The sequence below is a fragment of the Oncorhynchus mykiss genome, unplaced genomic scaffold, assembly GCF_013265735.2.
Source record: "Oncorhynchus mykiss isolate Arlee unplaced genomic scaffold, USDA_OmykA_1.1 un_scaffold_394, whole genome shotgun sequence".
NCBI classification, from domain to species: domain Eukaryota; kingdom Metazoa; phylum Chordata; class Actinopteri; order Salmoniformes; family Salmonidae; genus Oncorhynchus; species Oncorhynchus mykiss.
This window is the reverse complement of record NW_023493841.1, coordinates 103,593-114,294: the sequence shown is the minus strand read 5'-3', so window position 1 is coordinate 114,294 and position 10,702 is coordinate 103,593. Positions and strand designations below refer to the sequence as shown.

Sequence of the window (10,702 nt, the reverse complement as noted above, 5' to 3'; positions counted from 1 at the left end):
TTGGGTGTGGAAATTGTGCCTTTTGGGTATGGTTGTTGTTACAATACCCTACCCCTGTCTGGTCCGGTTCATAGTGACCCGGCCAGCGTTACGAGTTGATTCCCCCCCTGTCTGTGTGGGTCAGAGTGACCCCGGCAGCCTTAGCAAGGTGTATGTCGTAAGCCTCCTACCCCTGTCTGGGCCGGGTCATAGTGACCCCGGCCAGCGTTACGAGTTGATTCCCCCCCTGTCTGTGTGGGTCAGAGTGACCCCGGCAGCGTTAGCAAGGTTTATGTTGTAACCCTCCTACCACTGTCTGGTCTGGGTCAGAGTAACCCTGGCCCTGTGTTACAAGTTGTTCCCCTGTGTCTGGGCCGGGTCAGAGTGACCCTGGCACCACTTGTCCACAAGAACTCAGTGCAAGACCTCGTTGCAATCACACGGGGAGGCCTGCCAAGCGTACCGGAGGGGCGAAGGGTCCGAAGGAGCAGACAGGGCCGACCGCTCGCGCGCCTCGTCCGTTCGCGTGCCTCGTCCTATTCACGTGGCCACTGTAAGGCCGCCGTAGAGAGGCTACTAATATTGTCAGGAAGAAGAAGAAGGAAGAAGAAGGAAGAAGAAGGAAGAAGAAGAAGACGAGGACAACGACGAGGAGGAATACGACCCCGCCGAGCGTGAGCCCTCCGCCTACGACTGTAAGCCGGCCGTACAGAGGCTACTAATATTGTCAGGAAGAAGAAGGAGAAGAAGAAGAAGGAGAAGAAGAAGGAAGAAGAAGAAGAAGCAGAAGAAGATGAGGACTATGATGAGGACGATGATGAGGAGGAATACGACCCCGCCGAGCGCGAGCCCTCCGCCTACGACGCCTCGCAGTCCTTGTTTGAGCGCGGCTCAGGTCCTGGAACAGATATCCTCCAGTGTCGACCAAGAAGACGAGGAAGACTACATGGAATCCGAAGAGGAGGACGTTTCGGAAGATGAAGACGGTGAGGAATACAACCCCGAGCGTGATGCGGACGACTACGACGACGACGACGACGACTCGGCCTCACGGTCGTGCTCCTCTTCGGAGGAAGAGCGAGAGGGAGAGCGAGACACGGCCGCTGCCCGAGAGCGAGACACAGCCAGAGAGCCAGAGCGAGACAGAGAGGACGCGGCGGCAGCCGCCCGAGCCCAAAGGGAGACGTTGCTGTCAAAGAACGGCAAAATCAAATGGTCCTCCGTGGCCTATCGCGGCCCGGACCGGCCCCGCGCCATCCGCCGCCCCGGCTCCGTCGTGACGCCGGGCCCCACGGCCTACGCCGCGTCGCGAGCGCTCGACATCGAGTCCGCCTTCCGGCTGTTTGTCACACCGGCGATAGAAAGGATCATTGTGGACATGACAAATCTGCAGGGGGTGAGAAAATACGGCGACGGCTGGCGACCCATGGACTCCACCGACCTGCGCGCCTACGTAGGGCTGCTGATCCTAGCCGGCGTCTACAGGTCCCGAGGCGAGGCCGCGGCCAGCCTGTGGGACGCCGAGAGCGGCAGGACCGTGTTCCGCGCCACCATGCCGCTCAAGGTGTTTCACAAGTACTCGAGGCTGCTGCGATTCGACGACCGCCAGTCGAGACCCGCCAGACTCGCCACCGACAGACTGGCGGCCATAAGAGAGGTATGGGACCTGTGGGAGGAGCGGCTGCCGGCCCTCTACAACCCGGGGCCCGACCTGACGGTGGACGAACAACTGGTCCCGTTCAGAGGTACCGTCTATGTATCTGTGTATGTGCGTGTAGCATAGAGAGGTAGCACTAGTAGCGTGGGCAGTAGTAGCAATGGGCAGTAGTAGCAATCCGCAGTAGTAGCAATGGGCAGTAGTGGCGGCGGCGGCGGCGGCGGCGGCGGCTCCGTGCTTCTACACCTACATCGCTTGCTGTTTGGGGTTTTAGGCTGGGTTTCTGTACAGCACTTTTGAGATATCAGCTGATGTACGAAGGGCTATATAAATAAATTTGATTTGATTTGATTTGTGTAACATAAACGCAGTGTCCCCGCTTTAACGATGACGCTGCTAATCTCCTCTCCCCTCCCTTTCCCCACCGAAAGGACGCTGTCCTTTCCGACAGTACATTCCCAGCAAGCCGGCCAAATACGGCATCAAGTCGTGGGTGGCCTGCGACGCCAAGTCCAGCTACGCTTGGAAGATGCAAGTCTACACCGGCAAGGCGGCCGGCGGAGGCCCCGAGAAGAACCAGGGCGCCCGCGTCGTCCTCGATCTGACCGAGGGACTGCCGGGCGGTCACAACGTCACGTGTGACAATTTCTTCACCTCCTACGAACTGGGCCAGCGGCTCCTCGAGAGGAACCTCACCATGGTGGGCACGGTGAGAAAGAACAAGGCCGAGCTCCCGCCCGCGCTGCTCCAGTCAAAGGGCAGACAGGTCCTGTCCTCCAGGTTCGCCTTCACGCCCACCGCCACTCTAGTGTCCTACCTGGCAAAGAGAAATAAGAACGTGCTACTTCTGAGCACGCTGCACGCGGAGCCCGACGTTAGCGATCGCCGCGACCGGAAGCCGGCCCTCATCCTAGACTACAACTGCAACAAGGGCGGCGTGGACAACCTAGACAAGGTGGTCGGGACCTACAGCTGCAGACGGATGACCGCCCGCTGGCCCCTGGTCATCTTCCACAACATCCTCGACGTGTCCTCCTACAACGCCTTTGTCATATGGCGAGAGATCAAGCCCGACTGGATGCCTGGGAAGCGGAACAAGAGGAGGTGTTCCTGGAGCAGCTCGGAAAGGCACTCGTGAAGCCCTTGATACAAAGAAGGCAGCGGCTCCCCCGCACCCAAGCCGCGTCCGCACTTGTCAAAGTCCTACAGAGTGCCACCGCCGAGGCTCGTCCGCCAGCCCGGGAGCAAGCCGCTGGCCCGGCCGCCGCCGCCCCAGCCGCCCGCCGGTGGCGAGTAAGAGGAAGAGGTGTCAGCTCTGCCCACCCAAGAAGGATGCCAAGACCTACACCGCGTGCTGCAGGTGTAACAAATACATCTGCAAAGGCTGTTCACACGCATACTGTCAAACTTGTGCCCACTGGGCCTTTAGCCAAGACGGGACAGGGTGACCCGGGGGGGACACTGTGTGCTAGGCATAATAGGAGGACAACGGGAGGGATAATTATTATGTAACAACAACCATACCCAAAAGCCACAATATCCACAAACAAGGGAAGGTAGTGTAGTAGTAGGGGGGGCGTTTTTAGAATCAATACCCAAACTCACAAGGGGCCCAAGGGCAGTACGGGGGACAGCCTGCCACTTCGCACACAGGGCCCTTGCCCGAATGTTGAATCTGTGAGTGTCAACCACAACCTCTCAGTTATCCAAAACTTGATGTTGTATCCTGTCCGTGGAATTTGGAGGCTGTGACAATAGATCCAGCTATCAGTAGTGTAGCAAACCACGTATCAGTTATCCAACAGTTGATGTTCTAGCCAACGTACTAATACAGGGAAGTACTTATAAGTCCGTTTGGGTTGTTACAAGAGTTTACATTTATCAACACTGGGGAAGCTATAACAAGTACGACTATTATGGGTAACCTGTTCATATTCGTTGCAACAATCCACTTGTCTCTATGTGTGCATCTGTACGAAAAGCACAGTGCAATCAGTGATGGACCTGTGCTTGAAGAAGAGTACCTGGGTGTGGATGGGGGACTTGACCTTGACGGAGAATATCGTGGTATGGATGGGGGACCTGAGTTTGACGGAGAAAATGGGGTTGTGAACGGAGGCCCTGAGTTTGTGAACGGAGGCCCTGAGTTTGACAGACCCGGATTACAAGGGAGATCTAGAGTGGCCCGCTCTATCCAAGGTGGTTCGGATGACCACTCTATGCCTGACCTCATTGGGGTAGAGAAAGGTTATTGCTACAGGAACATTTGTAGGCAATTTGACATCTGGAACGTTACTTACCGAGTGACATTGATGAAACAATACCAAGTGTATAAACTTGATGGTAAATGTCTGCCTATCACTCTAGTGCACTACTACGGAAAAGGAAAGCCTGACGTCTCAGTGTTCTCTGTGGTGTTTAACTGGAAGACAACGTCTATTCACTCTCTAATGCCTAGCGGATCACAATACAAGGCAGGTGTACAGATCTTGTTGAACTGTGCATCTGGAAGAGACATGGATGGGCCCGGAACAGCCGTGGTAGATCGGCCTTACTACGCAGCCTGTCCTGTGGACTGTACCGGATACAACGTGAACACTGGTGCCAGACTACATTCCCTGGGTCTCAGTGTACTGAAGACTGAAGGTGTGAGGATGATGGACCCGGCTTCGGTCTCACTGAATCTGACACTGCTCCGAGAAAGTATGGGGGAGATGTAATTATCAGTTGAAATGTTATATTGTATTAATTTGGTACTATGGTGATGTGGACCTCTTTTATCAATAAAGTACAGTGGTTACACTTGACAGTTGCTTGTCTGAGCATACTTTATTTTTACTTGCATTCAACAGCATTATAAACTATAACATGGCTACCCAAGCCCTCACAGTGAACAAGCCTGGAAGCCTTATGGGCTCCTGTGGCTTCTGTCAAGCTCTGTGTAATTGATGACGCTTTCCTTAGGCCCGCCCTATCATGACTCAGTCTGCAGAGCTGTGGGTCTCTGACAATAGGGGCCAAAGCGATATATTAATGACTATACGGATGTCTCTCAAGAAGCAGAAAAGAGTGTATAATGGCACATGGGAAATCAGAGTCTTGCTATACACTCAGATATTGTAATACAGCAAATGACAATGACAGTAGCGACGACTCAGACATTGACTTTGTTAGTGGCAGCACATGCAGAGAGCTGCAGTTCAACCCTGTTACAGTTGAAGATGCCCAGTTGCTGTGCACTAGGCTGAAGGTGCAGTGCAAGAAGAGGTCTCTCAGTCATACTGCGTCTGGTGTGTTAGGTGCTCCGTGTAAGAATGTGAAAATAAAAGGTGACGGAAATTGTTTCTTCAGAGCGGTCAGTGAAGCACTATGCGGTACAGAGGAGTACCATGAGCCAATTCGAAATGCTGTGGTGCAGCAGCTACAGAGCAAACAGCATACGTATAGGACCATCCTGAGAGTGTGTTACCGTTCAGTGTCAGAGTACATTACGAAATCTAAAATGGACTGTCTAGGTAGTTGGGCGACCGAAGTGGAGATTCAAGCTGCAGCAGACATGTTGGGTGTGAGCATATATACATACTATACCAACCGTTGGATTGAATACAGATCTAACGGTTTACAGGTCTCTAGGCAGGGTATATATTTGGAGAATAGTCAGAACCATTATGAGACAGTTGTTTGTGTCAAGAGGCCTCAGACTCACTCTTGTTACGGTTACTGCCAGGGTTATGAGATTGGGAACAGCCATATACCACAAGCAGTTAGGTCCTCAGGCTCCAAATCATCTGATTCCGAAAGCAGTTCGGGAGCGGCCATGTCAAGTGACTACGAGGATTGGATGTGTGATGATTATCAGGACTATTGTCAAGAGGACTATACACATATCCGAAATACTCCCGGTGCTGACATGGAGGATACCAGAGACGAGGAGGCTGAAACTAGTCCCCATTATCGTTCAACCGATAGTCTTGTGGACTACGACATTTACGATTCCGAGGACTCAGACTACGAGGTCCACATCCAAGACGTCGACAGTGAACATCTCTACTGTGAACAGGTTGACGACGAAGAGGTGGTCTACTGTGAAGAGGTCTGTGGTGAAGAGGTTGACACCGGCGCTGTCATGGAATGTGAAGAAGTGGATGATGACGAGTTGGTGGACTGTGACGCCGTGTACGATGAAGAGGTTTACGATGACGAGGTGGTGGACGGTGAAGACGTGTACGATGAAGAGGTTGACGATGACGAGGTGGTGGACAGCAATGAAGGCTACAACGAAGAGGGTGGCGAGGTACAGGTTTGCTGTGAAGATGGTCACGACTCGCTTCCAGCTGTGGAAGATTTGAGAAAGCAACATTCGATGGAAAGCATGCTTAGCTGGTCTATACTGAACAAATCATGGCATTCCTTCCTAGAATGGCTGGGGGAGCGCTGGTGGGGATCAGTCTCTGAAGAGCAGATTGTCACATTCATGGATACAGCTAACAGTCGCAAAGGGGACATTGTCGTCGCAGCACACTTTGGTGGCATGCAAGGAGGAGTGTGTTCGATTATGGTGAAGACACAGGATTCAGTCAGGACCTTTACTGTTGTTATTAGTCGAGGCAGGTACATCTGTACCGATATGGTACAAGGTCTATTTTCAACTCCTATTGACATTATGAAAGTTCTGGTGCGTAAACTGGGCGAAGGACACTTGCTACGTAGACCCAGGTGGATGGCTCATAACCCCAAATGCTTTGCTATGACACAAATAGTGGACGAGCTGTGTTTTATTGTAGAGCTGATAAAAGGCTCATGGTGGGGAACTGCCTTCCTCAGTTTGGAAATGTCCCCACCACATGGTAAAGTGATAGAGCTTCTACGAATGAGGACAAACATACACACCAACCCAGCTGCCGCAATCCATTATATGAATGAGGACAGTTTGGGATACCTGTTTGATATTGTAACTGCCAAGGGAAAGAGATTCAAGGTGACGTTTGATAACTTGGGGTTTACGATTGGGACAGGTGCACGCTTTCCAGATATCACATCTATTCTTTCCCGCATCTGCTGCCTTGAAGATGCAACCTTTGTAGCCCGACCAAAGAACCACATCTTTGGGGATGAAGGCCTGGAACGTCACCCAGGTGTCACAGATGCCAGACACACTGTCTAGAGTAGGAAAGATATAGGTGGAGAGCACATGTAATCACTGTCATGTAGCTTGGTAAATGTGCCATTACAAAGTGCTTGTGGTGTATTATTCAATGTCCATATATTTCTGTGAATAAAGACAATACTATCCTGAGCATGAATACCAGGTCGCATTTATTTACAGAGTACATAACATTTACATACATCCATACCAAAAGTAGGACATAGTGGCAGCTCAAAAATGAATAAAATGGGTTCAGTGTAGTTAGGTCTCAACACATTGCAACCTAGTCATCTCCATCCTCATCATCTCCATCCTCATCATCTCCATCCTCATCAGCTCCATCCTCATCAGCTCCATCCTCATCATCGGCCATATACTTGAGCAAAAGAGACATGACCACATTACCAACAAGTCATAGACACAAGCAAAAGTGTCATCACAGTATACACTACCATATCTACCATTTCATCTTCTGCATTGTTCAACTGGGGAAGAGGAGGTAATGCTAGGTGAGGTTGAGGCTGGTTGACGACTTCTCGGGGCAACAGTGGAGGAGCTTGATCCAAGACAAGGTTCCTAGGTCCCTCATCGTCAGACGATAGTATGTAATCATTCTCCTGAATGTGTATAAAAGACATGGGAAATGTATCACTTATACATGGTATACTTTACAACAGTGAATGAAAGGACATCAAACCGAGTACCTACAGAACGGTTCAGGATTATGGTAGATACCTGTGGAACAGAGATGAGTGTTAGAATCAGTACACGCTAAATGCCTATGATTAGCATGGTCTATGAAAGAGGTGGCTATAGAGTATGATATAACATGTGTGTATCTTACCGGGCTCAGCTCGCTATTGTCAGTTTCTATACCACTCTCCTCTGACATGATCAGAGGTCGGAAATGCACAATTGCCTGAGGTAAGGAGATATAGTTCCATGATTAGCTGGTAAATGCGACAGTTGCAGTAGGTGTCACAGTGAAACACCTTTTCATGAGTGGGTTAAGTTATGGGTTAGGTGTGGTTGTACAGAGGTGAAAGCTGTTCATAAGGCTGCATGTGATCATAATCATGATGAGCAACTAGCCAGGTCTCTAGCAACAACAGTTAGAAAACATAAGGCCCTTTCCATAATCCAACCTAGGGTGTTTAGTAACTCATCTACCACTCATCATAAGGTGGCTGTTGTATACACACAGGCTAACTTTCTCTGACATTCAGTCTGTTTATCTTCCCGTCACCTGGGCAACGTCTCTACTTGTTTATCCAGCCCTGGGCACTCATCCAACCTTTTCTGGGCACTCGTCCAACCTGGGCACTCGTCCACCTCTCTGTGTTTACCTACCGAGTATTACAGGGAGGCAGTTAAATAGCAAGGTCTGTTCTTAGGATCTCAAAACAGTTTGCCTGTCTCAGCACTGGGGAAGAAATATCAAGTGTGTATTCGAAATGACTGGGATGGAAGTGACCTATGGAAACTGGCCTCTATTGGACAGATCATGGCTTTCATTTGTAGAGTCACTGGGTGACCACTGGTGGGGTTCCGTATCTGAGGTACAAATGATATCTTTCCTCAATAGACCCGAGGTGAAGGTGGGAGCTTTTGCCATAGCGGACTACCGTGGAGCGGAGGCCGGAGGAGTGTGTTCATGTATGATGAAAACAGGGGATTATGGCATTATCTCATTCGCCATATATGTCACTGGAGGCCGTTACAAATGCACCGACTTCCTACAGTGGGAATACAGTCAACCAGCAAAAATTATAGAAGACATGATTGCAAAATACCCAGGAGGTTACCTGATGGCTAGACCTAGAACCATACCTGGTGGTCAAAGCAAGGGGACTTGCATACGTGTAGTGGAAGAGATGCATACTATGATACAGTTACTGAAGAGTGCATGGTGGGGACTGTCTCTTGGGCAGTCGCCAAATGGTAGGTCCCCAGGGTCATGTGAGCACACTGCCTTGTTAAACAGTCTAAAGAGTATGCAAAGTGAAAACATCAACCCTGCTGCTGCAATATGTTACATGGATGAACACCGCTCTGGATACCTCTTTGACATTGTAAGAGGGAAAGGAAAGTCATACAAGGTCATGTTCGATAGGTCTGGCTTTCGATGTGGGACCAATCTACACTTCTCCACCATACGAGAGTTGCTTGACTACATGAGAAGGGCTAGGAATGTAACTTTTGTGCCACGAGTTCTATATGTGGCTGGTAAACGTGACACTTGCAGTAGGTGTCACGGTCAACCGACATTCCCATGATGGGTTACGGTTAGGCATAGGCATTGTGGCTGTGTAAGCTGTTCAGAGAGCTACATCTCAGCATCATCCTGAGGAGCCACTAGCCACCTCCCTAGCAACAACAGTTATAAACATGAGGCACTTTCCCTGGGGTTATTGACTGTTTGCGGGTTGTGATATGCTTCCAATTCCCTGGTACTTATCATTGCTTTTTTCAAAAGAACTATCATACCATTTACACACATATAGCGAAATAGGTACGGGTTTGGACAATGGCCTATGTAAACGGAAGACAATTCGATTCAATCCGTGTCTCTTACCGAAATGAATATGGCAACTGGCCTCTATTGAACAGATCGTGGCTTCCACTGTTAGAATCTCTGGGTGAGAAGTGGTGGGGTTCCGTCTCCGAAGAGCAGCTAATATCATACCTAAATAGACCCGATGTTACTGTAGGAGCTATTGCCATCGCGGCCTACGTTGGTGACATGCCCGGAGGTGTGTGTTCAGGTATGGTGAAGAGCCCCGACAATAGCCTCATCCCATTTGCTATATATCACCCGAGGCTATTACAAATGCACAGACTTTGTAGACTGGGACAGCGGTGATCCTGCTGCGATGATAGAGGATGTGATTAAAGCAGTCCCAGAAGGTTACTTGATGGCTAGACCGGGAGACATACCCGATGGGCCGAACAATTCGGCTGGCACACTTGCGGTGGAAGGCATGCGTTACATGAAACAGCAACTAAAGCATGCATGGTGGGGACTTCTAACGGGCAGTTCCCCAGGGTCATACAAGCACATTGAAGTGATACAGGACCTACAAAAAATGGAAGAGGAACACCCCAATCCGGCTGCAGCAATCTGTCATATGGACGACAACGACATTGGATACCTCTTCGAACTTGTAACCGCTAACGGCAACTCATACAAGGTAACATTTGATAAGTACGGGTTTGTGCTTGTAAAAGATGTAGTAGTCAACAATGTGATTGACACAGCATTACACTTCGACACCATGGCACGTTTGCTGGACTATATGAGCAAGGTTGAAAAGGTGACCTTTGTACCAAGACCCTCTCCTACACTGCAAGAGCTCTGCAGGACCAGGATGGTGAAAAATGTAGCAGGACCGATCAGGAGACAATGGGAGATGGAAACTCCACCCCATCTCAAACACTTCATGCAGTCCGGTCCATATGCAAAGAGATAGAGGACATGAACATTGAACTCCTGCATCTCAATGAATATCAGGCAGTATATGTGTGTCATTATACTATACCATTATGTGTCCTTGGTTTGACGTGACAGCAATAAAGTGAATCACCAGTCATTTCAGAGCCTTGTTTGTTTTTTATTCACATAGATTACAAAGAGAAGTCACATTACCACCACACATGTTCCACCCAGAGATTATGGCTGTATCCAGCCAGGCTCACTGTCTCCACCCCTGTCAGGGTTATCAACCCTTCCCCCAGTCTTACAACTATGTTTTTTTATTTAGCCCTGGGCACTCAGCCAAGTGTGTCTGGTCTCCAGTCTTCCAAATGTAATTGTTTATCTAGCCCTGGGCACTCAGCCAAGCCTGTAGTAGGTGTGTACCCAACCTTATTACAGGGAAATGATTAAATAGCAAGGTCTGTTCTTTGGCTCTTACAACATT

The 10,702-nt window shown here is 49.9% G+C and overlaps 1 pseudogene; it reads left to right on the top strand.

Moving 5' to 3' along the window:
- The first annotated feature begins 772 nt into the window (after window positions 1-772).
- On the top strand, window positions 773-4,356 carry LOC118954890 (annotated as a pseudogene).
- Window positions 4,357-10,702: the final 6,346 nt, after the last annotated feature.